Below are 26,901 nucleotides of genomic sequence, written 5' to 3' on the forward strand. Positions count from 1 at the left end.
CTGGTTGACCCATTCATTCTTCAGTAGGATGTTCTTTAACCTCCATGCTTTTGGAGGTTTTCCAGACTTTTTCCTGTGGTTGATTTCAAGTTTCATAGCATTGTGGTCTGAAAGTGTGCATGGTATGATCTCAATTCTTGTATACTTATGAAAGGCTGTTTTGTGACCCAGTATGTGATCTATCTTGGAGAATGTTCCCTGTGCACTTGAGAAGAAAGTATATTCTGTTGCATTGGAATGCAGAGTTCTAAATATATCTGTCAAGTCCATCTGATCCAATGTATCATTCAAGGCCCTTTTTTATTGATCCTGTGGCTAGATGATCTATCCATTGTTGTAAGTGGGGTATTAAATAAATCCCCTGCAATTACTACATTGTTGTCAATAAGGTTACTTATGTTTGTGATTGTTTTATATATTTGGGGGGTCCTGTATTCGGCGCATAGACATTTATAATGGTTAGCTCTTCCTGATGGATAGACCCTGTAATTATTATATAATGCCCTTCTTCATCTCTTGTTACAGCCTTTCATTTAAAGTCTAGTTTGTCTGATATAAGTATGGCTACTCCAGCTTTCTTTTGACTTCCAGTAGCATGATAGATAGTTCTCCATGCCCTCACTTTCAATCTGAAGGTATCTTCAGGTCTTAAATGAGTCTGTTGTAGACAGCCAATAGATGGGTCTTGTTGTTTTATCCATTCTGATACCCTTTGTCTTTTGGTTGGAGCATTTAGTCCATTTACATTCATTGTTATTATAGAAAGATAGGGGTTTAGAGTCATTGTGATATCTGTAGGTTTCATGCTTGTAGTGATTTCTCTGGTACTTTGTGGTCCTTGCAACATTTCACTCACAGAATCCCCCTTAGGATCTCTTGTAGGGCTGGTTTAGTGGTGATGAATTCCTTCAGTTTTTGTTTGTTTGGGAAAACCTTTCTCTCTCCTATTCTGAATGACAGGCTTGTTGGATAAAGGATTCTCAGCTGTGTATTTTTTCTATTCTTCACATTGAAGATTTCCTGCCAATGCTTTCTGGCCTGCCAAGTTTCAGTAGATAGGTCTGCTGCTATCCTTATGTGTCTCCCTTTGTAAGTTAGAGCCTGTTTATCCTTAACTGCTTTCAGAATTTTCTCTTTATCCTTGTATTTTGCCAGTTTCCCTATGATATGTCATGCAGTAGATGGATTCAAGTTACGTCTGAAGGGAGTTCTCTGTGCCTCTTGATTTCAATGCCTTTTTCCTTCCCCAGATCAGGGAAGTTCTCAGCTATGATTTGTTTAAGTAAACCTTCAGCCCCTTTCTCGCTCTCTTCTTCTTCTGGAATTCCTATGATATGGATATTGTTCCTTTTGATTGCATCACTTAATTCTCCAATTCTCCCCTCATACTTGTGGATTTTTTTATTTGTTTTTCTCGTCTTCCTATTTTTCCATAATTGTATCTTCTAATTCACCTATTTTCTCCTCTGCCTCTTCAATCCGTGCTATGGCCGCCTCCATTTTATTTTGCACCTCATTTCCCGCATTTTTTAGCTCTTCCTGACTATTTCTTAGTTCCTTGGGCTTAGTCCCAGCCCACCGCTGGGGCCACAGTCAGACTGGTGTGTGCCTTTTCTTTACCTCTCCCAGGGGCAGGACTCACTATGGAGTGGTGTGGTCCCTGTCTGTGGTGCCAGGGTTGTGGTGCTTCTTCGATGGGATCTGGCTAAGGGCCCATTAGCCGGGGTGGATCTGCAAGGTGCATAGGGGCAGGAGAGTCAGGCTTAACTGGCTTTGCCATTGGTGGTTCCTTGCAGGAGGGCCTCTGCAGCACCAGGAGGGAGGCAGGCCCGTCGTTGGTTGGGATGGATACATAGAAGCACAGCATTGGGTGTTTGCGTGGTGCAAGCAAGTTCAGTGATGGGAACTGGTTCCCTTTGGAATTTCCCCTGGGGGATGGGAGAGGGAGATGGCACTTGCCAGCAACTTTGTCTTCCCCCCAAGCTGATCTCTGTTCCCGGGCTGAACAACTCTCCCTCCCACATCCTCTTGCCCTCACTGCTCTCTGAGAGCAGAGCTGTTGACTTTTAACATTCCAGATGTTAAGTCCCGCTGGCTGTCAGAATTCACAGAGTCCGGCCCCTACGCTTTTGCAAGCCAGACTTCACGGGCTCTACCTTGCCTAGCAGGCTGCTCCTCCATCGCCCTGGCTCCCTCCCACCAGTCTGTAGCACGCACTGCTTCTCCACCCTTCCTACCTTCTTCCTTGGGCCTCTTGTCTACGCTTGGCTTTATAGAAGCCATTCTGCTAGTGTTCTGGCAGTTTTCTGAGTTATTTAGGAAGAAATGGGTGGAATCTAAGCAATTAGCAGGATGAGGTGAGACCAGCATCCTCCTACGTCACCATCTTCCTCTGGATCAGTCCTTGTATATATATTTTAAAGTTATATACATGTTTCACTGTTTGGCGATGTAATAACAGTGTTTGTGAAAATAATTAAGTTGATGTGCTGTTGATACTTATTGTAGAACTTCCTTTTTTCATAAGAATGAAAACACAGATTTGAAGTATTTTAAGAGCTATTATATATGTTAAGAGAAAACAAGGTAATTGTGCATATTTCAGGTAGTTCTTGCAAATTGTATGCTTTTAGATTATTACTTTTTTTGATTTTAAAGAGACAGAGAAAGAGAGCACAGGCAGGGGAGGGAACTAAGGGAAAGAGAGAGAGAGAGAGAGAGAGAGAGAGAATTCCAACAAGGCCCCACGCTCAGCACAGAACCTGACATTGGCTCGATCCCATGACCTTGATATCATGACCTGAGCCCAAATCAAGAGTTGGATGCTCAACTGACTGAGCCATCCAGGCACCCCTAGATTATTACTTTATAGGCTTAATGTCTAATTAATCTCTGATGAAAGATTTATTGTAGTATTGGTTGATGTAATGTCTATATGGTATCTCCTTTGAAAATATACATATACTAAGACTGTTTTTGCTCTTTTCTTAAAGGAAGAGAATGAGAGGAAGTAGAAGTGGTAGAAAGTATGGTCAGAATTATAAAATAATACAGAAGCATAGATGATAGGTGAACACTTTAGACTCTGTATCTACTGACTTAGCCAAATAAACACTTAGGCCCTTATAGTTTACTTTCTGTTATCCTTTTCTATGGATTTAAAAAATATCATTGATATGAACTTTATTCTGATGAAGTAACATATCTACAGACATATGAGAATATTGAATATATAATGAAAGTTCATAAAATGTATATTCTAGTGTCTCTGTGGGGACTGGGGAAAGAGGAAGGGCATGAAGTGTTGTTGTTTTTTTTTTTTTCCCCTTCTCATTCCATCATAGCAGGTGAAGTATTTCTGTATTCCTAATGTTATAAAGTGTATATCCTACAGTAATTAGTAAAAACTGACTGTTTTGTTTGTGGTAGTAACAAAGCATTGGCTGCCTTAAAGCTGCTCTTTGCCAAGGAAAAAAAAAAAAGTCTTACATTGAAGAAGCACACACAAATAGATGGCTATATTCCAGAATGTATTATTGCTAATCCACTTTAAGTGTTGACAGAACCAAGGGCAAATCCTTTATTGGATAAAGGCACATCTTGCAAGTAATTTCCCATCATCACTGTATATTTCCAGTTGGAATCTAGACATCATTCAATATACTGTTTACTAGAATTCCAGAAATTCTTGATGACATGGTTTATCTGCTGCATTCTTTCAACCAATGAAGGGTTAGCTTTTCCTTTGTACTTAAGGAAATAAGACACTCGAGCATTATTAGGAATTGAGCTTATAAATATTATAGGATATTTGTTTGGGTTGTAATGAGAGGAGCGGGAATAGAGTAAAATTTGATTGATGTAAAAATTGTTTCAGAATATGGGCTCATCTCAAAGTTAATACTTTATATTTAGCAGTAAACTGTGTTTTTTTAAAGAATGATCATGAAAAATGGTAGGCCAACTATTAATTCTTTTAAAATTATAATTCCCTACTGAATCACAAATGTATGCTATCATTTACTTTGAAATATGTATAGAATACTTATTTTAAACATAAAGACTCCACAATTAGTTGATAGTTCATATAAACATTAACATTTAGTCTAGGTTTTGGTTAGATGTTAATATTTATACCTTATAAATTATTATAGATTTTTTTTCTAAGGCTAAAAAAGCAAGTATAATTTCGAGGGGATTAACAGAGAAGGAAAGCATGAATAACTGGCTCTGTGGAATGAATGAAAAGGAGAGGCATAGGTCTGAGTGGAGGACGGCTACCAGACACTTGGGTGATTGAGGTCCTACTGGTTCTGCTCAGTAGGTAATTGGAGCAGGAGGAGCAGATGGGAGCTAATCATTTCATTTTGGGATGCTAAGTTGGATGTGTCCTGAACTTTCTCCTAGACAGGACTGGCAGGAAGTTTGGAATGTTTTTCTGAAACTGGAGATTAAGACTTGGGGGTGATCCATATAATTAAGGCAGAGAGAGGACAAAGAAAGAGAAGAAATATGAACTATAAGGACTGAAAACTTTCTTTGATTTTGGCAAATTAGGAGGTTGTTCGTGACTTCAGTGGGAATAGTTTCTGTGGAGTGGGGAGGGTAGAGGTCAGGTTGCAGTGGATATAGGGATGAGTGGGGTGAGGAAGAGAGGTTTCACTTGAAGAAATAGTTTTAGGATATTTAAGAATAAGGTATATTTGCATTTAAGTCTAGAATGGGGAACTTCAGACAAGTCACTTCACTTTTCTGAGTCTGAGCTTTCCCATTTGTAAAATGGGGATAATAATCATTAGTTCTTATGTTTTTAAAGGATTAAATGATAATGTGGAAAAATTGCTTTGTACTTTGCTTTATACAAAAATTGCACCTAATAATTGTAATTATTAACAGAAGCCAGTGAATGTACACTACTCAGGAGAATTTTGGATAAGCAGGAAAAGAGAGTAGTGACATAGTCGTTTGAAGGATACACAGGGTCAGGAAAGTGTTATTTCTTAGTTTTAAAAGGATGGGAGAGATGATTTTGCTCACAGAATCAGTATATATAGAATTAAAGATGACGTCCACTTATAGAATTTCATTTGTAGAATTATAGATGACTTCGCTTACAGGAATCAGGATAAAGGAGCAATCAGTAGAGAGGAAGACATCGAAGATTCAATGAAAGAGAGGCTAAAGGGAATAACTAATGGAGCGAGATTTAAAGGAGTGGAAGGGCATCATAGGGTATATCGAAAAGTTGGTCTTGAAGAAAATCCAAGCCATCTCCTGAAGAGAGGGAGGGAGGGAAGGAAAGGTGGGTGTATATATAGATGTATGTGAAAGTACAGAGTAAAATATTAAGTTCAGTGAAAATAATAAGTGATTGTAAGACACTTTTGGGGATCTCAGTGGAGAAATCTGCAAAAAAGCTGGCCATTCGAGTCTGGAACACAGGGGACAAATCTGTCTTGATGCCATAGAGAAAGGAGTCATTATGAACACTCTACAGGAACAGGGATTTTTTTTTCAATTTTTTTCCCCTTACCAATAGCTCCATAGAGTCTGGATTATGTCTGAAGTTGTGTAGTTGTTCAACAAGCATTTGCTTAAAAAAATAAAAATGAAAATTAAAATGTATAATAAAATAAAATAAAATCACATAGAAAGAGGAAAAAGTGAAAGCTGGAGGCTTGGGGAACACCAGGTAGGTAGGGAGAGTAAGGCTTTCAGTGGAGACTGGGGAGTAGTAGAACAGGGGACAGAGTGATCCAAGAGAACAGATGCCTCATGAAGAATTTCAGGAAGGGAGCAGTCAGTAAGAGGCCAATGCTGGGAGAGCATGTATTAGTTTTTCTATGCTCTATAACCAAACACAAACTTTATGGCTTAAAGGACCTGTTTATTAGTTTTCAGTTCTGTGGGTCAGAAATCCAGTCATGGCATCCGAGTTGTTTGCTCAGAGTCTTGTGAGAATAAAATTAAGGTGTTGGTTGGGCTGCATTTTCATCTGGAGCTTGGGGTTTTCTTCAAGCTCATCTGATTGTGGTAGAATTCAGTTCTTTGCAGTTGTAGAATTGAGGTCCCCAATTCTGGGGACCACTTGTAGCTTTTAGAGCCACCAGAATACCTGGCTATGTAGCCTCCTCTAACAATGGAGAAACTTTCTCACTTTGAATATCTTTCATAGTTTGAATCTCTGTCTTCAAGAAGAGACAATCTCTCTTTCTCTCTCTCTTTTTTTTTTAAGTTTTTTCTTTTTTAAGCGTATTTTGGGAGAGAGAGAGAGACAGTGTGAGTGGGAGACAGGGAGAGAGAGAGAATCCCAAGCAGGCTCCACACTGTCAGCGCAGTGCACTGCAGCCTGATGCGGGGCTCGAACTCATGAACCATGAGATCGTGACCCAAGCTGAAAGTAAGAGTTGGACATTTAACCAACTGAACCACTTGGGTGCCCCAGAGACAGTCTCTTTTAAGGGGTTACCTGGTCATGTCATATTACACTCAGAGTAATCTCAATGAGATTTCACAGATGAATGTAGCCAAGTTCACATCATAAAGATCATATGCTTTACTCAGCAAGAATCTTAGAACTTTTTGCTCATATTTAGAAACCGTTCTAATGAACTTACTTTCTTGATTTCTAAAAGTATCATAGAATAAAAACAGCCAGTGGTAAATAGCGAGTGCAGATGTGGGGTAGGTAGAGGAGTGGAGTCAGGCATTGTCAGTGGCAGAAGTAATAACTTTGCTAAATATTTTAATAAATAACTTCTAATAAATATTTCAACACCAACGGAGGAATCTGGAAAAAAAGGTACAAAATATAGATGAAAGAAATTCCAAAGTTGAGTCTTATTGCTTTGACTCAGCAAGATAAAGTCAAATTATGTTCATTTTGAACTATGTAAGAAGACAGAAATACATAATTCATTCTGTGAGGGGTAAGCCTTTTTTAAAGGTATGGCCAAATGAGACATCTCATTAGTGCCATTTAGTTCCGAAATCTGTTTTTTTTTAATTCTGAATTTGGGGTCACCTGGGTGGCTCAGTTGATTAAGCGTCCAACTCTTGGTTTTGGCTCAGGTCATGATCTCACAGTTCAGTTCATGAATTCAAGCCTCACATCGGCCTCTGCTCGGACAGCATGAAGCCTGCTTGGGATTTTTCTGTCCTTCTCCCTCTCTCTGCCCCTCCTTCACTTGTGCACATGTGCACTCTTTCTCTCAAAAGAATAAACAAAAAAGTAAATAAAAATTAAAATTCTGAATTTTTCATCAAATTTTAAGATATTAAATTAGCTACTGGATTCTTTTTTACAACTTTAAAGCCTGAAGAGAATTTATGGATATTAAAAAGAAAAAAACTATGTATAATTCTCAATTCTTGGAGCAGTGAAGTTGAGTTTTAAAAATTCCAGTTATTAATTCTTTAGTCCTATAAGTTATCTTGTTGCTGCCCAATCAGCGTAAGGAAGAGAAGAAATGATTTGCTTTAGATTACATTATAGATTTGAACTTGTTATTTTTGTCATTGGAAAAGTTATTTAACCTCTTTAAGCTTTGGCTTTCTAATCTATAAAATGGGGATAACAGGACTCGTTATATAGTGTTATAGACAATTAAATGTACAGAACAATGCATGTATGTTCAGAGCACAATTACTGTTCAAGAAATGTTAGCTATTTCAGTGTTAGAGCCATTTTCTAAGAAGTCAGTATTCTTTTTTCAGCAAACACTTAGAGTGGTCTTCTTTGACATAGCCCTTGAAACTTAGCAATAGTGGTGTTACTTTTACTTTGATTCATATATTGGACAATATTTAACACAAAAATAATTTGGCTTTTTGCTGGACTACTTTGAGATTTAATAAATTTATAAGACACTGAATGAAGCATTTCTGAAATACGGATCCAGACTTTCCTGTATCTGTATTCAAAAGCCTACCTTACTGTTTTATCTTTAATTTAAAAAAGATCATCTTAACCTGTCACTAATATTTTGTTTTTTTCACTCATGTCTAACCTTTCACCATTGCAGGCCCATAATGACTGTGTGTTTTTGTGTGTGTGTGCATGCATGTGTCTTCATATTAGTAGTATCCTTCAGTCTTATAATTATTTTTAATTGTTACTGGTTTCTGTTTTGTCATATTGAGATGTGGCATTGAAAATAGTGCATCATTTTTTAGATGTAAATGAACCACAGTTTTATACTTAATGTTATAAGTTTGAATATGATCATTGTTTCAGTATAACAGTTCTATTTCAGTGTAATTAAATGCCCATTAAATTTTTGAATGAGTGAGCAATGCCCTGCATTTGGATGACTCTCTGGATGAAATCTAGGCAATGTGTTATAGTGGAAAGGGGGGTAAGGGAAGAGGTAGCTTTGTCATCATATGTGTGTCATGGAGCAGGTCATTTCACCCCCTCTGACCTCCACTTTCTCATCTATTATGAGATGAAAAGGTTGACGTAGAAAATCTCTAGCTCAAAAGGTTCCTTCTGCCACCAATTCTATATGAAACAGTTTTGTTATAAAACTCCTTTTTGAAAAAAAAGTAATAAAGACTATGGCCCAGTTATTGTACTTTTCAGTGTTAATCTTTTTAATATATGCCCTATGTGCATAAACTTTTATTGATCGACTTATTTTTTTGTCATGGGAGTTAGTTGACATTGAAATTTCTTCTTTGTTTGCCTTATTATCAGAAACAATATTGGGCTCCAAAATATCAAAAGAAACTTCAAACCAGATGTGCTAATTAGTGTGAAAGTGGATGCTAGCAAAGCAATGATAAGGGTAGCCAGTGTTTCACTACTGCACTGTAGGTGAATGAAAAGCCAGAGAGAAAATCTTGGGTCTTGGTAATGCTAAGCTGTGAATCTTTCTGTATAGTTCTGGAATTATTGGGGCGCCCGCTGAGAAAAACCGTCTTTGAGATTGCAACAATACCTTTGATAGTAGATTTGGGGGCAAGGTGATGTTCTAATCAGAGAGCAGTTTCTAAAAGCTGCAGTGGGAAATGAAAGAGAAAAAAATGCATATATGCACATTTTAGGCTTATTGTATGAAATTTATGAGAATAATGAAGTCTTTGACCAGTTTTCCTGATTAAGGGATCTATCTATCTATCTATCTATCTATCTATCTATTTATTAAATTTAAATTCAAGTTAGGTAACATACAGTGTAATCTTCGTTTCAGGAGTAGATGCCTGTGATTCATCACTTACATATGACACCCAGTGCTCATCCCAACAAGTGTCCTCCTTAATGCCCTTCGCCCATTTGACCCATCCGCCCAACCACCTCCCCTACAGCAACCCTTGGTTTGTCCTCTGTATTTAAGAGTCTCTTATGGCTTGCTTTCCTCCCTGTTTTTATCTTCTATATTAAGGGCCATTACTTATTTTTTATAGTTAATTGTTTAGGGTAGCTGATGATTACTTTATAAAATAAATATCTGCTTCTTTGTCAGCTATGTATTAGTTCCCTAACAAATTACCTACCACAGACTTGGTGGCTTAAAAACAACATAAATTTGTTTTCTCACAGTTCTGGAGGCCAGAAGTCCAAAATCAGAGTGTTTGTAGAATTGTTTTCTTCTGTAGACTCTGAGTGGGAACCATTCCATGCCTCCTTCCTAGCTCCTCATGGCAGCTGGCAATGTCTGGTGGTGATATGAAGACGTATCACTCCCATCTCTGTCTTTTTCTTCACGTCGCCTTTTCTTCTGTGTTTTTTTCCTCTTCTAAGTCTGCTTATAAGGACCTTTGTCACTGGATTTAGGACCCGCCTGGGTAATCTAAGATTATCCCATTTTGAGATTCTTAATTATATCTGCAAAATCACTTTTTCCAAGTAAGGTCAAATTTACATGTCTTTTGAGGGGCCACATCTAATCTATTACAGTTTGTGTGTGTCTTCTCTTTGATTACCAAGAAAGTTTTTAGAAGTTAAAGCTTTGATTGTGGGTGAGACATTTAACTTTGAGAGAAGCTAGTTCTTTTGGCCTTTCATTCAGATATTTTTTGAGTACCTACTCTCTGAGTCCCAGAAATATTAAGTAAATTTGCCCAAGGTCGTGTGGTCAAGCAGCTGAAGTTTAAATTCAGCTTCGACACTATATTTTTGCTCTTAATCACTATGCTATTTTGCCTTCCTATAATTGTTTTTGCCAGCTCCTCACCTCATATCTCTCAAGAACTCTTTCCCAAATACCTCAAAAAGAAATGTATAAATTTTGGTCAATACATGTCTTCTTAATTGCTACAAAGGTATAATAAATGGAGGACTTTCTGGGCTCATAATATAGATAGAAACACTTGCTTCTAGTCCTGGCTTTGATTGTAACTCAGAGTTGGATCACAAATATCTCTAAGCTTCTGGTAAAATAGGATTATTTTTATAGTATCTTCCAGTCCTGAAATGTTATGACTGTTTTTTAAAACAGATTTTCTCTAATTTTGCAAAATTTCTCTAATTTTAGAGGTAGAATGTCTTTGTATATTATAATACATACTTCTATGAAGTGGAACTTTTCCTGTATTTTGATTATGATGGCAGCAATAGCATAATTAGAGAGGATTTACTAGTTATGGGTGCCAGGAGCTTTGTTAAATCCTTTCCATGCCATATTAAATTCTTATAGCTGACTTACTGGGTAGAACTATTACTATTCCTAGTAGGTGGTACTATTATAATTCCCAATTTATAGGGAAGAAAATTGGTATACAGAGAGCTAGGCGTCCAAAGTCATATAGATCAGAAGTGGCAGGACTAGGATGTGAACCCTTTCAGTCTGACCCCAGAATCTGCCCTCTTATTGATTGCTTATATAGCCTCTGTTGTATGGTTCCTATAATTTAAGTGATGTAACAAAGTTTGGAAACTGTCACCCATGGGCCAAATCTGGCCAACTACCTATATTTTTGTGGCGTACAAGCTAAGAATTGTTTTTACATTTTTAAGTAAATGGTTTTTATTTTGGAAAAAAAAAAGGACAATATTTTGTGACATGCAAAAATTATGTGCAATTGAGATTTCAACATTCATGAATAAAATTTTATTGCAACATAGCCATGTTCATTTGTTGATGTAATGTCTATGGCTGCTTTCATGCCACAATGCTATGTGGGCAGAGTTGAATAGTGGTGACAGAGACCATATAGCCTAGATAGTTCCTGTCTAGCGCTTTACAGAATAAAAAGTGCTAACCGGTGTAATATTGCTACTTATTTACTTGTTATTTTTATCTTTGTGTCGTTCTTACAAAAAAAGGCATTAAGGAGAACTTTTTAGGTAATATATTTTTTAAAAGGCATGTTTTAGGGGCGCCTGGGTGGCGCAGTCGGTTAAGCGTCCGACTTCAGCCAGGTCACGATCTCGCGGTCCGTGAGTTCGAGCCCCGCCTCAGGCTCTGGGCTGATGGCTGGGAACCTGGAGCCTGTTTCCGATTCTGTGTCTTCCTCTCTCTCTGCCCTTCCCCCGTTCATGCTCTGTCTCTCTCTGTCCCAAAAGTAAATAAAAACGTTAAAAAAAATAAAAGGCATGTTTTAAATAAAGTTTTAGATTATTTTAAATTTGTTTGTGGCTATAAACTCCTATATATATATCATATATATATATCATCATATATATATCATATATATATGATATATATATATATATATGATATATATATATGATATTTTTATATATATATTTTTTGGAGATATAATTGGCATACGACATTACATAAATTTCTTTTTAACACTGCATGACAAAATAAACATTTGCCAATAACTCAAGGAATAGTAAAAATATTTAGGAAATTTTATTGTTCAGGATTGTGTATGAAAAATGCATGTGTAGGCATGTTATCAATAGTTTATAAATTTTCATACACTATTATATTAACTTCATAATGCAGTATCCAAAAGTATATTAAATATTTTCTCTGAGGTAATTCTCTTTCTATAGTACAATATCCCCTTGTCCCTTTTGATGACTCATATTTGATGATTCATATTTGAGATTCACATTTGTCATTGATGAACTTAGTTTATCCTTATTGTGAAGAAAGTGAAACTGTTAAGTCTCAAGTGAAAAAATTATTATTTAGTAAATGTAATAACTGTACTTAAATTAATAATCCAGTTGGCTAATCACAAGTAGCCATTCCACACTGATCTCTCATTAAATTTGCCTCAGATATGTTTTTAAGAAAACCACATGTTGTGTTTCTGGTGAAATTATATTCTTGCATTAACCTACCAAATGATTCTAATAAACTGGGACATGCCTGTTGAAGACAAAATTACGTATGAAATTGTAATGGATCTCATGCAGAATAGCCAGATGAGTTTAATCTATGTAGTTGTATGTTTGTCTTCTGTCCTGGTTCATCTTAGCATTGTTTATATAAAAACAAAACTGGTTAAGAAAGCATTTTCTTTACTCTCTTAGGCATTATGATTAGGAATTACCATTTCACTATACCCAATGAATTGAAGTCCAAATGATTAGCATTATATCTGCATGGCTTGTATTTTGCTTCATTTCTTCATATCTTTTAACATGAATTTAAAAACAATGAGTTCTTTTTAATTTTTTTAATAAATAATATTATCCAAATAACATTGCTTTTTGATAAGGTTAACAGAATATAAAGATCAGCTGTAGAATCAGAGTTATTTGCAGCTGATTTGAATGGAGTTCCTTAAAAATATAGTTTTATTTAAACTTAGTTTTTCAAGAGTGTACCAGTCTCATGATTCAGTATGCTTGAGTACTTTGCTGGTTGAATTGCTTTGCTAAGAATTCATTGGCTGATACAGTTTTTATTATACTTTTAACTTGTTCACTCTTATGTAAAGGTTTTAAAATAATGAGAAGCATGTATAATATGCCAGTCAGCATTTAATTTATGTACCTTTATTTAAGAAAAAACGTTTTCCAGTATTTTGGTATTTTTTTAATTCAAATAAAAGAACGTCTGAAGAATAATTTTTACAAGTAAACATAAGTAAATGATAGGACAAATATCTGTATTCATTAAACTGTAAAGACCCAGTTAAAATACTTTGTTCTAATACAGAGATTATTTCTTTATGTAATAGCTCTGGAACTTTCTATCAACAGCATACATTTAGAAAATTTTATTTCAATGAAAGATTTTAGAGACAACTTCTCATGTTACTTTTTCAGAACAATCATTATAATCTGTCTTAGTAATAACACAGTTATTAGTTTATATTGGTACATTAAGATACCATAATATACTAGTTTTAATGGAAGCCAAAGATGGAATGATTTTAAGTCAGAAAAGTGGATATGAATTTTCTAAAGTCAAGAAAAAAAGGTATGGCTTTTCTTAAGTCAGTAAAGGAACTTAGGTATATTGAATTTTATATTAGAAATTTGGACAAGCTTATGGGAAGAAAGTTAAAATACCTCTTTGAGTTCGAACTTCTCATCCAAGCAGAGATGGAAAATTGAAGATGACCAAGGAAAAGAATTTATAAGAGTTATGATTAACTAGAGCTAGGTTTAATGTAAATTCGGTACTTGATTATCTACTTTCAAGTTTTTTTATGGAATCATCTCTCATTGTCACATAACTGAATATCATGGTGCTAAATGGAGATTATCTTACGAGATTCAGTAGAAATACATCAGAGAACTTGAGAATATCTCTAGACTTGTGGACCACCTTTAAATGCTTGTAGAGTCCATTACCCATGCCTCCATCTTGCTTTGACCACCACTAACTGTGCTTCAGTGTCCTCAGCTATACAGAAGAGAAAATAGTAGTACCTACCTCATATATTGTTGTAAGAATAACATGAGTTAATATGTAAAGGTCTTTTAAAAAGCTTGTCACGTAGTGAGTATTAGCTCTGATTATTTTTATCTTCATCATCACCTTCATCATTATTTTTCCGTTTGAGTATTCATTATTCATTTGTCTAATAAATATATTTAAAATTTGTCTTGTTTATCATTCCTGTTTCAAAGACTCTGAATTACAAAAAAATTATATCTATAATCTGTTATATATATATGTAATCTGTTATATATATACATATATATACATAACATATGTATACATATGTATACATATGTATATACATATACATAGCAATCAAACATTTATCCTGCCTTTCCTATATGAATTATATAACCAAATAATTATTGCTGATAAATCAGATGATAGATGAGGGAAAACATCTTTTGATAGAAATATTCCAACTAATAAGTGAAAATGATAGAATTTGAAGGAATATCACCCTTTTATGATATACAACGAGTTAGTGGATGTAGACATTGAGCACCAATAGCTGCAGATACCACAAAAAGAGAGACAACCAGACATTATTTAATTTCCTAATACATGCCACCATGATTTCACTAAAGGTACTGAATCTGAGTCTGAGTCTGAGTCTGAATCTGAATCTGAGTCTGAGTCTGAGTCTGAGTCTGAATCTGAATCTCTAGCCTCTGATCCCAGCTGCCAGTTTGTAGGAAAGAGGACAGCGGACATGATGGACTGTCCTATGGTACAAAATCATCAAAATCCAGGGTGTGGCAAACTATGTCAAGTGGCTGAGTTTTTAAACAGCTAAATTATAAGGAAAATCTAGGAATCTAGGGCTAGAGAGGGAAATTACAGATTAAAAAATGCTTAAGGATACATTAAATAAATTTTTACGTGATCAAAACTAAACTATAGTTTATAGGGATATATCCTAGAGACTAAAAATAAGACTAAAAATAATGCATACAGTAAGTGATTACTGTAGAGGTCATGATAATGGTTTCTTTGGAGGAAGAGATATAAGTGATTGTGATTAGAACTGGTCACATGGAGGCCTTCTGCAGTATTTGGTAAAGTTCTATGTCTCAGGCTTGTTGGTAATTACAGAGTAGTTACCTTAAGTTGCATTTTCTTGTTTGATTTTCCATATCTGCTTTTATAATAAAAAGGCTAAGATAATTTAAATATCCTAATTAGACTATTTGGAAATGGTTCTCTTCTCTATCTACCAAATTTAACTTATGGAGTATGTTTGATTTGGGAAACTGGTTCATTGATTCCTGTGTATATGTGTGTATACATGTGTTGTATGTTTGTGCACAGTGTGTGTATGTTTGCGCGTGTATACTATATGACAGAAAGTGTTCTGGCTATCTGTTGCTATGTAACAGATCACTGCAAAACTTAGAGACTTAAGATAATAATACTCATTTAATTTTCTCATTAATTTCCATTTGTGAAGAGTTCCGTGCAGAAGGCTTATCCCACCTCTGTGTGTTGTCAGCTGGAACAGCTGGAATAGAGGCCTTAGGATCTACCTCCATTATGGTTCACTCACATGATGGCAGTTTTGACGTTGGTGGCTGAGAGCCCATCTAAGCTCTGTTCATCTCCTTGGATTGCCTGAGCTTTCTTATAGCTAGGGTGGCTGGGTCTAAGAATGTGTCCCAAGAGAACCAGGAGGAAGCTGATTTTATGACCTAGCTTTGGAAGTCACGTAGTGTCACTTCTACCACAGTGACATGACTGCCCAAATTCAACTGTGGAAAACAGACCCTACTTCTCAATGGAAGGAGTGTCAAAGTCTTTATTGCAAGAATGTGCATGATGGGGATATTGTTGTGATCATTTTGGAAATTGCAGTATGCCATCCATACTGTCTTAGCTTTGTATACAAAGCTAAGTGAGATAAAGTCCTAGTCCCAAAGGTGCTCACAGTTTGGTGAAAGACAAGTTAAGAGGTAATGTTAATGAGTGTGATAAGTTCTATAAGAGTAAATGCTGGGTGCTCTCAGAATACATAAGAAGGGTTCCCTAGATTTAAGGTGCCAGATCTCAGGGTGGAATTTTGGATGTCTGTTTTGGGTCTTAAAAGTGGGTAAGAGGTGTCCAGCTCCCCCTTCCCCCACCAAGAAAAAAGTGGGACAGTATTTTAGGAAAGGGAATAAACATATATTGGTCAGGGGAGTGAAAATACTGTGCATTCTAAATCTTCAATATTTATATATGACTGGATTATAGGCATGGAAGGTGGAAAGTGAGAGAGGGTGCTCTGGTGTATGTTTCCCTCTAGTGTATGTTTTGTTTTGTTTTGTTTTGTTTCTTAATGAGAAGGAAATTATAGATTCCTTTCTCAAAATTAATTTTTTTTGGTGAGATGACACTTTATTTATTCAGGATTATTGTTTAATAAGATTCATCCTTTATTGAATTGTTTCTCTTGGTATTATTTCAAATGAAAATATTGTGTATCTGTCAATTATATAGATATTAAACTACAGGTTGAGTAGTACTGATAAAAGATCAGGATTTTACTTGAAATAAACTATAGTTATGCAAAGGATTTCTGATTAGAAATAATACCAATAATACAAAAATAATGCAATTGTGTAATTTCAATGACTGAGACTGTGGCTAAAGAAATCATTGATATTTTTTCCTTACAATGAAAATTAGAAAAAGGAATGCCTGTCTTCTTCCAGCATCACATCAGTTAGAGTACTTTATATTCTTTGCATTTAAAATTTTTTTTTAACGTTTATTTATTTTTGAGACAGAGAGAGATCAAGCATGAATGGGGGAGGGGTGGAGAGAGAGGGAGACACAGAATCGGAAGCAGGCTCCAGGCTCTGAGCCATCAGCCCAGAGCCTGACGCGGGGCTCGAACTCACGGACAGTGAGATCGTGACCTGAGTTGAAGTCGGACGCTTAACCGACTGAGCCACCCAGGCACCCTACATTCTTTGCATTTTAAATGGTAATGTGAATTTATCAGGAATTAAGGAGGTTTAAAATACTCTCTAAGGAGTGAATTTTGACTACTGAAAAACTCTTGTTGATTATGGCTAAATGGTATTGTGGGGCTTTGGAAGAATTTTTGCACTGTCTAACGCCGTGAAAGCATGTCTTAGAATCAAATGCCCTACACCTATAGAGTTTTATTCAAATTCTCATGGGTATGTAAAAAAAAAAAATCCGCTGAGCTTGCTCTGGGCTTTCGGGCCTAGCAGCTAGTGTTAAATAGGCCTAGATTGGCTCTGAACAGCTTTCTCTTTTTCTTGCCTGTCCTAGAAATTGTGAATTCATCTGATTACAAGAAGACATGACAAATATTTGTAGCAGCTTTCCTCTTCCTTTATAGGAAAGTTTCTTCTCCCTAACCTCTTCTGGATCTCAGATAAAACACATTGCAGCTGCTCATAAGGTGGGAAATTAATGCTTGGCAGGGAGAGAATATTTACAGTATATCTTGAAATAGGACAGCTAACCTGACAAAGGACTAAAGATAGTGAAAAATAATTATGGTTCCTTTAAAAGTTACACTCTACAAGATATGTAGGTCATGTGAACATGGGGAAATTTAGTTAAGACATGCCTAAGAATATATACTCCCTTTGGCCATTCTTTTAATAAAATAGAGCCTCTCCATATTCAGCGCTGCCACTTTTAATTCAACAAATCAGTTTTTTACTCTAATTACAGCTTGAGTCAGAAAATATATAATCAGCGCCAAAAAGAATGGTGTGGGGTTGAACACTCAACAGGAATAAAAAGTTAAGCACCATTCATAACTTTTCATGTACTTTATTAGAATCTTCACAAGGTTTTGCTTTAAATGAGTTAGCCACAGGAAACCTTTCTAGAGAGGCCTTATTTGGGGATTTAGTCAGCGCCATAGTCAGAGCTATATAGAACCTTTGCCTCAAGCTGATGGGTGAAAATGAGATTTGTTATTTTTTTTCTATGAGCATTTCAAATAGGTATAGATTGCAATATTCTTTTCTATAAGGGTAGAGATGGCCAAAACTAGTTATAAAATCGATGGGGAACTTAGTAGCAGCAAAGAGATTTAGTGAATGTTCAAATTCTCAGTCTTTAAACTTTTTCTTCAATGTAATGATTCTGCTTAATAAAAAATACCATTTTAAATAATAATGGCCATTTTTGTACTTTTAATAATTTTGTGAAACCTTTGATATAGTTATGTGCTAAGTACCCATTTTTAACTTTCAGATGAAAAATTGTGCTTTGGATCAAGACACTTAATCAAAAATATTCTTGATTTCAAGTATGATATTTGGAATTATGCCTGACTACTCAAGGCCATTAGTTTAGTATGCTATTGATTTTTGTTGATTCTACACTACTTATTGCTCGTTGCTGAGATAGTTAATGAGCTTCTGAAAATACCAGTATATCCAGTGGGTGCTTTATTATCTTAAGCAGATTAGAGCCTATTATATAAGAAATAGAGACCCGGTTCTGAGCTTTTTAGCATAGATTTCCAGTGGACATAGTATTTAACTTTAATTGGCAAATTATGATTAAATAATACATTTTTATTTCTAGATACATATTATGCCATTCCTTAACCTGTTTTTAATAAGTTAAATGTTCCTTGTACCAAAATTTTGAGCTATTTGTGAACACAGCTAGTTTCTAAATCAAAATCATTGGAAGAGTCCATTTTTTTAAAAAAATGTTAAAAGGAAAAATATTTCAACTCCTAAGATAGTCTTCTGTTGTTTTTGAGGGTTTCCCAAAATTCAAACAGACATACCTGCAGATTTCTTAAAGCCAATATGAGTTAGAATGTTATGTATAATTGGAATGCCTGGTTAATTTCAGCCTGTCAGTTTTGTTTTTCTCCTAAGAGGCCTTTGAGGTTCTTTAGCACAAAAGAGTAGTTCAAGTAAACCTACTCTTTTATTTATTTATTAAATGATGTCTGATAGCTATTGTCTTGCTTCAGTGTCATTAATATGTAACATTTATTTAATGTTTAGATAATTTTAGTAACAAACTGATAACATCTTCTGTCCTCTTGGAGTTTATATTGTGAGTGTGAGGTTGGGCTTGCAGATCCTGGCTTGTATAACAGAATAATTAATACCATTCCTTGAAATGAGAGACTCCCAAAAAAGGGCAGCTTGGAAGTTTTGAGTTCAGTATGAAATATGTTGACTTTTTCTGTCTTTATGGTAACCAAGTAGAGAAGTCACATCTATACACATATATATCCTATATGTATGTATATGTACATATATATACCTATTTATATAGGCATGTGCCTGTGTATATTAGTATACATATATATATATGTACATATATATATAGGATATATATATATGTGTGTGTGTATATATATATATACACACACACACACACATACGCGCATATATAGGATTGTAGCTCAATGGTAAAGTCTCATTTGGAGATTTAAATTCTGAGTGGGCTTGGCTTAGGTGGTAATTGAAGTTGGAACATGTAAAATGTTACCTAGGGAGGAAGTATAGAGTGAGGAGAGAGGATACCAGAAGCCAGTGGATCTTGAAAGCACATGACCATGTTTTGCCTGTAGGGGGAGAGTGGGTCAGTGCAATAAATGTTTCATGTAAGAGTATATGGTCAATAGAGGAGAATTATTCCATGAGGTCAAGTACAATAGTAAGAAATGTCCTTTGTCAGATTAGTAAAATGAAGTTTGTTGAGTTTCTTAAAAGCACGTGCTTTGCTTGAGTGATGAGATGAAAGTGAAATGGGAGCTGATTGAGGAATGAGTGGGAGGAGAGAAAAGTGGAGACAGGAAGCATAGATAACTCTTTCAGGAATTTTGTTTATGGAGAATAAGCAGTAGCAGGAGGAGGGTGTGTGCTGAAGGGAGCAGTTCCCTTCCTCTTTTCATCCTTCCTTCCGTACCCTTCTCTATCCTTTCTCCCTTACTGCTTTTCCTTTTTTTTTTCCTATAAGAGCAATTTAAACGTGTATAAAAGCTGATGGAATAGGAAAAAAAAAAACAAGTTTTCAGAGAGAAAGAGATCTTTTAGGTTCTTGTAACGTTTAATGTTCTTGGGAGAGCAGGAGGGGATGAAATACAAAGTAGTAGTAGAGAGGTCAGCCACAAATGAGAGACAGCTCCATATTTCCAAATGGGGAAACAGATTAGAAGGGAAGAGAAATAATAGATCTGTAGATCTGAAAAGGCAAGATGAAGGGATTTCTGACTTGTAGTTTCTTTCTAAAGAAGCTGGAGGGGGTAGAATGGGGCAGTTTTAGGCACAAGAAGAGTGGGAAAGGTTTGACAATAACAGTGGGAGAGTAAGAAGTGAGTTGGCCGGAGAAATGTAGAGGTACTGTCAGATATTTGGGACCCATTAGAAAGTAATAATCATGTGATTCTCTCCAGCTGTGATGAATTTCTTGAGTGCATACTCAGAGAGAGCAGATAGTTGGATCTATCCCAACTATCCAGATTTGGGGTTTGTTACATGGGTGCAACTAAGAGATAGAATAGCACAGGATTTAGAGTATTGACAAGAGCATCACTGAAATGATATATCATGGCATCTCAGTTAGATAAAGAGAGAAGAGAAGAAAGGAAAGGTGATTGATTGGGAGAAACAAGAAGACTCAAAGCTTTAGGGTCCAGTGAGGTTGAAAAATGGTGATAGTGGTACTGGTTGAAAGCAAACTAATGGGGTAAGAGATTGTGACCAGAAAGAGAGGTGCTTTCATTAGTTAATTTGGAGCTGTTACATGTGATGAGAATATCCGAGAAGCCATGAGTGATGTAAAGTAGAAGAAAATGTTTCCCCTTCTAACCCCACAGAATGAAAGCTTTGTGATAATGTTTCTTGAAAATGAATTTTGCAGAATAATATTTCTTTCCCAAAAAGAGTACATGTACTAATGTGTGACTAAGGCTCTGAGACATACTGCATCTAAGAAACCTATTTAAATTTGATTAATAGAGCAGTTCTAAAATTTATGGGACTACTGAACCTTTTGTGGTATAACATCTGTTAATCATCCAAACAAGGGTTTTTCCAAACATGTTGAGCAATTATTTTGAATTTCATGTGCTGAAACTGTTAATAGGAATAAACAAAAGTAATTATCACAACAAAATACAACATAACACAATAAGTGTTTTTTACAAAGAATTTATAATTATGTTAGTGTATTTCAATATCAGAAGGTTTGTTTTTCTATTAAAAGTAAATGTATGTCCAAAACATAGAAAGGTAAGTTAGTATATTGTTTTGTTAGTGACAATTGTGACTTTTATAATTGTTTATTGGAAATCTTTAACTGCTAGTAGATAGTCTAGGAAACTCTGCTGTAGTGGTTCCATGTAATAGCCAAGGCAGTATAGTTAAAGCACAGAAGAGAGTTTATCTACTCATGTACCTGGATAGATCCAGAGATTCCAACCATGTCACGAAGAATTTGTCTGTCATCATTTCCTCAGCTCCACCCTCTGTTGTACTGACCTCATTCTCAGGCAGTCAATTCCAATAGTCCGATAATGTGGCAACTTCTCTCAGAGGGCTGAGGGTGAGACAAGTGCCTGGTACCCAATGGACTTCTAATACAGATCTCCCGGTTGGATTTTATTTGCTGGTAATAGATGTGCAATATTATAAGCACCACATTCCTGTCTTTAAAATTTATTATATTCTGGTTTTTTTAAATTAAATCTTGGGATTTCTTTTTTAGGTCCCACAGTTTCTGTTTCTAATAATTAAAATCTTGACTGAGGCCTTAAAACTCCTAACCATTCCCAGTTACTACTTCCAGTAACAAAAGGCTCTCTGAACTGAGAGCAGGATTACTGATGCATGTGCACGTATGAGATACGAAAAAGTGAAACCATTCAGGGAACTTTTTAGATGAAGTTGGAAACTTAAAACATAGTTTATACAAAACTGAAGTATATATATAGTAGACTTTATAATATCCGGCAAAGGTCTTCTGCTCCAAATACAAAACCAGTCTAACTCATCTTCCCTATTCCCCAAAAGCAATAAACAAAAGAAAACCAACCAAACCAAAATAATAAGAATGAATACTTTTTAGTTGACTGGAGTTTAAGCCTTCAAATGATCTTCTGAGGAGTATAGACTCGAACTCTGAAGGCCTTTTGTGGTAATTGACTACCTTGGAAAATGGTAGTCGGACACAAGTCTCTGTAACTTTTGATGAATGAATGGCTTTTTTCTTTGTCATACTGAAGATCCTTGACTTGTATCTTTGTACATTTTCTTGGTTTGTGAATAAAGGCTGATAAAAAGATGACTGATAGATTACTTGTCTTATAAAATGCATATGAATTTCTGTATCCGGTTTGGATATGGAAAGTCACAGGAGACCATATGTAAGGGCTGTAAGGTATCTTCTTAGATACATACAGTAGTGGGTGTGAAGCAAAGAGAACTCTCTAGCACTCCCCCAACACTCCCCCAAAGAAACTAAAAAGCTTGGAGAGATCATCTATAGTTCCTAAAGCTGGTGGATTGACTTTGAAGCTTAATCAGGATACTGGAATCTTGTCAGGGCTCAGATTCCATTCCTAGCTGAAGGGAAATTCCTGATCTAGCTCTCAGAATGTTTGAAGCTGGTGGTGAACTGATTCAAATTAAATTGCAACAAAGGCCAGACCCAGCTTGTTACCTATAGCCCCAACCTAGCAGCGTGACAGAAAAGGGAGCATATGCTCGTCTTTCTTGAGGTAAATATTATTGGATTCAGATTCTGCTGTTCTTTTATACAAACCATTCAGCACACAATCAAAAAGTATGCAACACTAAAAAGAGAAATAGAGAAATAAGAAATGTGACTCACAGCTAAGAAAAGAAACAGAGGCAGGTGGCCTCGTTATTGGAATTATCAATGTCTTTAGCTATTTTTAAAATGCTAAGAGATCTAGTAGAAAACATGGGCAACGTGTGTGAAAGATGGGGGTATCACAGCAGTGATTTTGATGCTATAAAAATGGAAATTCTGGAAATGAAAAATATATTAGAACTAAGGGATTTATTAAATGGAATCAGTAGTAGATCACTGAGATGTGAATACAGGTTGATAGAAAGTATCCAAACTAGAACAAAAAGGTAAAGAAAAACAGTATTTGAGATCACGAGGTGATACGTGAATGAACATACACGTAATGAATCCTTAGAATCTAAGGAGAGGAGAGAAAGAGACAGTAAAAAAAATATCTGAAGAGACACTGGTCAAGTTGGTAAATAGAGTGGTGAGCTCGGGAGTTTGTGCAAGTGTGGCTGGAGTTGGCAAAGTGCCTCGATTTCTAGACACAGGGACCTCTAATGAAATAAATAGTACTTTTGCTCTCATTTTAATGCATTCTTTGTCTTACTCGTTTAAGCAAATAAGATACATGTCTTGCTTTATTATGTCCCTTACTTGTTTTTACAGGCAGAACCTCAGTTAAGATGAGTCTAGCCTCTTGCTTGGGTCTTGCTTGGGTCTTGTTTCCCTAGAGACATCTTAGTTAAGAGATATACGGTCAAGAGAGCAAAAAGAACAATATGACATTTTACACCCTCAGTTTCAGTGAACTCTGTTCTATCATACTGTAAGTTTTCTTAGCATTGTTATTTTAAGACAAAATCTTAATAATCATTCAAATGGGGGCACCTGGGTGGCGCAGTCGGTTGAGCGTCCGACTTCAGCCAGGTCACGATCTCGCGGTCCGGGAGTTCGGGCCCCGCGTCGGGCTCTGGGCTGATGGCTCAGAGCCTGGAGCCTGTTTCCGATTCTGTGTCTCCCTCTCTCTCTCTGCCTCTCCCCTGTTCATGCTCTGTCTCTCTCTGTCCCAAAAATAAATAAACGTTGAAAAAAAAAAAATTTAAAATAAAAAAAAAAAATAATCATTCAAATGTTCGTTTTGCACATTTGGTTTCCAATTTCATTATTTCAGAATATGAAAATGGTTGGCTTAGCAAGCAGTCTTTCTTTTAATAAATATTCTTAATATGCAAGCATCAAAGAAAAACAGCATGACAAACTAGGTTACTAGGCAGTGAACGCTTCTAAATGATTTGTCTTCAGTCAGACCCCAATTGCTAAAATAAATCATTTACAAACTGTTTTAGTACTTAAATTCTATATCCTGATGGGAATAAAAACTCTGTATTCTTCCTTCTCCCCAGCAAATCAACACCTGCAAAAGACTAAGTTATTTGTTTATTTATAAATGTATTCCTTTTTATGAAGGACATATCGATACTTGCAGTATTTCATTTACATTATGGAGTCATTTATCAACAGACTAGAAGTTTTTTCAGGAGACAATCTTCTCTGGGGTCATAATTTTCCTGTAGTTATTTCTCACAAAATCCCTCCAAATTTCATGGCTGCTTTGCATAAGTAGTCTCAAAGATATTTGGCACTCAGCCTGGAGCTTAGCATGAATGTTATCTTTTTCTTGATCCTTATTGCCTCCTGATTTGAATATGTATCTGACTGTTCCTATAGGGCCAAATAATTACTTTCATTGTTCCTTCTAAGAATGTTATTAGATTGGCATTATTAACAGAAGCCTGTGAGAAATAATATTTGGTTATTATTTTAATGACGTATTATTAGCATAAAACACGTCCCTGTGGCGTGTCTCACATTTTCAGAGGTCAAGTTTGAGGATGCCTCAGGGAGAATGTGACTTAAGGCTCTAAGGGAGGTAACTCTGGTAACTAGCCAGCCTGATACATGGAACTCTTCTTTGGGAATTTTGCCAGTGATCAATGCAATACACATGAGTGGGGAGTTGAATAATGGTCCCAGAAATTTTGAAATGAAGACTTTATCTAGTCCAGTGTACTGTGTGCTGATATAGAAACTGAGAGCCTATGTAGTGAAGTAATTTTCCCACATTCATACTCCTTATTCCTTCTGACATCAAAACCTTATTCTTTGTACCTTAGAGCTTCCTTTAGGAGCCTTGCTCTGAGAACTCTTAACCTGCTTTTTGGTTCAAGTCGTTAATTTGTAACTTGCTACACCATGTACATATGTTGTCATTTGGTAGAGCTGCTGATTTTTGTCAGTTACTCCCATCAGCAAAGTCTTGATTCTTGCCTTTTCTATCTTTGCTTGTGTGTCAGTAAGCAGAGATTGATGGAGGTAACCTGAGAGCCTGCTTTTTATTGCAGTTTGGGATTTTTAGTGAAGAATAATTTCAAAACCTGATAGGGATAGTTTTACTTGAACTGTAAGTAGTTTAGGTATTGTTTCCTAGAGTTATTTTTTATAAATAGTTAATAGGGAAACTTTTAATTATTATGAAACATTTTCATATATATATGGAGAGAGAGACTGCGGGAGACAGAAATTGTGAGACCCTTCAGTTAATTTTAAAATAATGAAAATTAAAAACTATTTTTGAATGAGATGTGAAACTGATACCTCATCTAGAACTTTTTTTTCAAGATAGGTTTACAGCTACACTTATGACATTTTTCTGGGCATCTCATCAGAATATTATTTCATGATACGCCCCTCATATCCACCCCCCCCTTCACTGACCCCCAACCCCCTCCACTGTGAGGGGCCATCCTGTTGTTGGAGCTAATGCTTGTGTTTATTATCTGGAGAAAGTTCTTTACCTTGTCATAACTTGAGGTGGGCAAAAAGAGTGCATCAATGCCAGCCCTAGCAGGCCTACAGGTAGCATTAGTCACTGTATCCGTGGTAATTGAAGGGAAGATTTTCAGTTTTAATTTCTGAAGTAGCCTTGTAATTCACTGATATAAAAATCAACTGTCAGTGAATTCAGCACAGTCTGAGGTATTTAATTTAAAGTTGATATATAATGCTATGTAGACCAGCTTTAGCAAGTGAGTTTCACGTTTTATTTGTGGAAATTTGGGCACCAAGTGAGCTGACACTGTTTAAAGTTTTGTGTAAACTTTATTTGTATTTCATTTTTCCTGTAAGAAAACTTAAGGTCTACTTATTGTTTTGTGATAATACATTTTTTAGATCAACCTATTTAAAGAGTACCTTTATTTTTTTTAAGTTTATTTATGCATTTTGAGAGAGAGAGAGCATGGAGGAGAAGGAGAGAGAGGGAGAGGGAGAGGATCCCAAGCAGGCTGTATACTCTCAGTGCAGAGACCGAAGTGGGGCTTGAACTCATGCACTGTGAGATCATGACCAGAGCCAAAACCAAGAGTTGGATGCTCAACCAACTGAGGCACCCAGGCGTCCTTAAAGAGTACCTTTGAATGAGAGGATATATATTTTTTATTAGTTGTATCCCTTTGACCACACAATACCACTTAATACAAAAGACGCAGGTTTTGAAGTGTTCTTTACCCCAACCTGGACCATTCTGTTAAATTTATCTGGTGTTGGTTTCTTAAGAATATGATTTCTTTTTTAATATTAACAAAAGGTTTTTTGGGGAAATGGTTATCTTTCCAGTCATAAGATTTGATGCCAAGATGTAGCTTGAGGAGAATTACTGTTGTTGTTTCCGTGCATATTATTAAATCATACACAAATAAAATGCTTTCTAATAAGTAAAAATCTCCCCTGAATTTTTGACTTTTCTGCATAACCTCTCATGTGCTTTTCAGTTCTTACAGTTCTTGTAGAAATTCCCCACTTGAGCTGGGGAGTAGAAAACCATAGCCACTACAGTACTTTTCAGTATGTGTGCTATATATAATTATATCATTCTATGAAAATACATTGTATTATACATTATACTATAAATATAAATATGGGTAAACATATTACATACTATATATTACTATATATAAATATACTACATATAATATATACCACATATAAATATATTGCTATGTGTTATACATGTGTTACCATTTGTAAGATTATTTTAAATGATTAATATGTGCATATTTGTAGAATGAAAAGAATATTAGTACTGCAACTATTAGAATGAAAAGTAAATGAAGTGGGAGACAGAAGTTGAGTTTCAGAAACTACCGTGTTTATCAGAGAGCATATGGCTACAGATGTCTGCATTTACTATAGAGAGACACATACCCAACATGTTAGAGACAAAAGAAACAGAAGATGTTATTTGTGGCCTGCTTTAGTTATTTTCCAGGGATGAGGAAAATTG

At 35.8% G+C, this 26,901-nt stretch overlaps 1 protein-coding gene across 3 annotated transcripts in view; it reads left to right on the top strand.

Annotated features, from left to right (window-relative positions):
- The window catches only part of FER (FER tyrosine kinase), a 437,406-nt gene that overhangs the window by 165,010 nt on the left and 245,495 nt on the right, over positions 1–26,901 (top strand). The gene's annotated exons all lie outside the window — the stretch shown is intronic.

This window comes from Prionailurus bengalensis, chromosome A1 (assembly GCF_016509475.1).
Source record: "Prionailurus bengalensis isolate Pbe53 chromosome A1, Fcat_Pben_1.1_paternal_pri, whole genome shotgun sequence".
NCBI classification, from domain to species: Eukaryota; Metazoa; Chordata; class Mammalia; order Carnivora; family Felidae; genus Prionailurus; species Prionailurus bengalensis.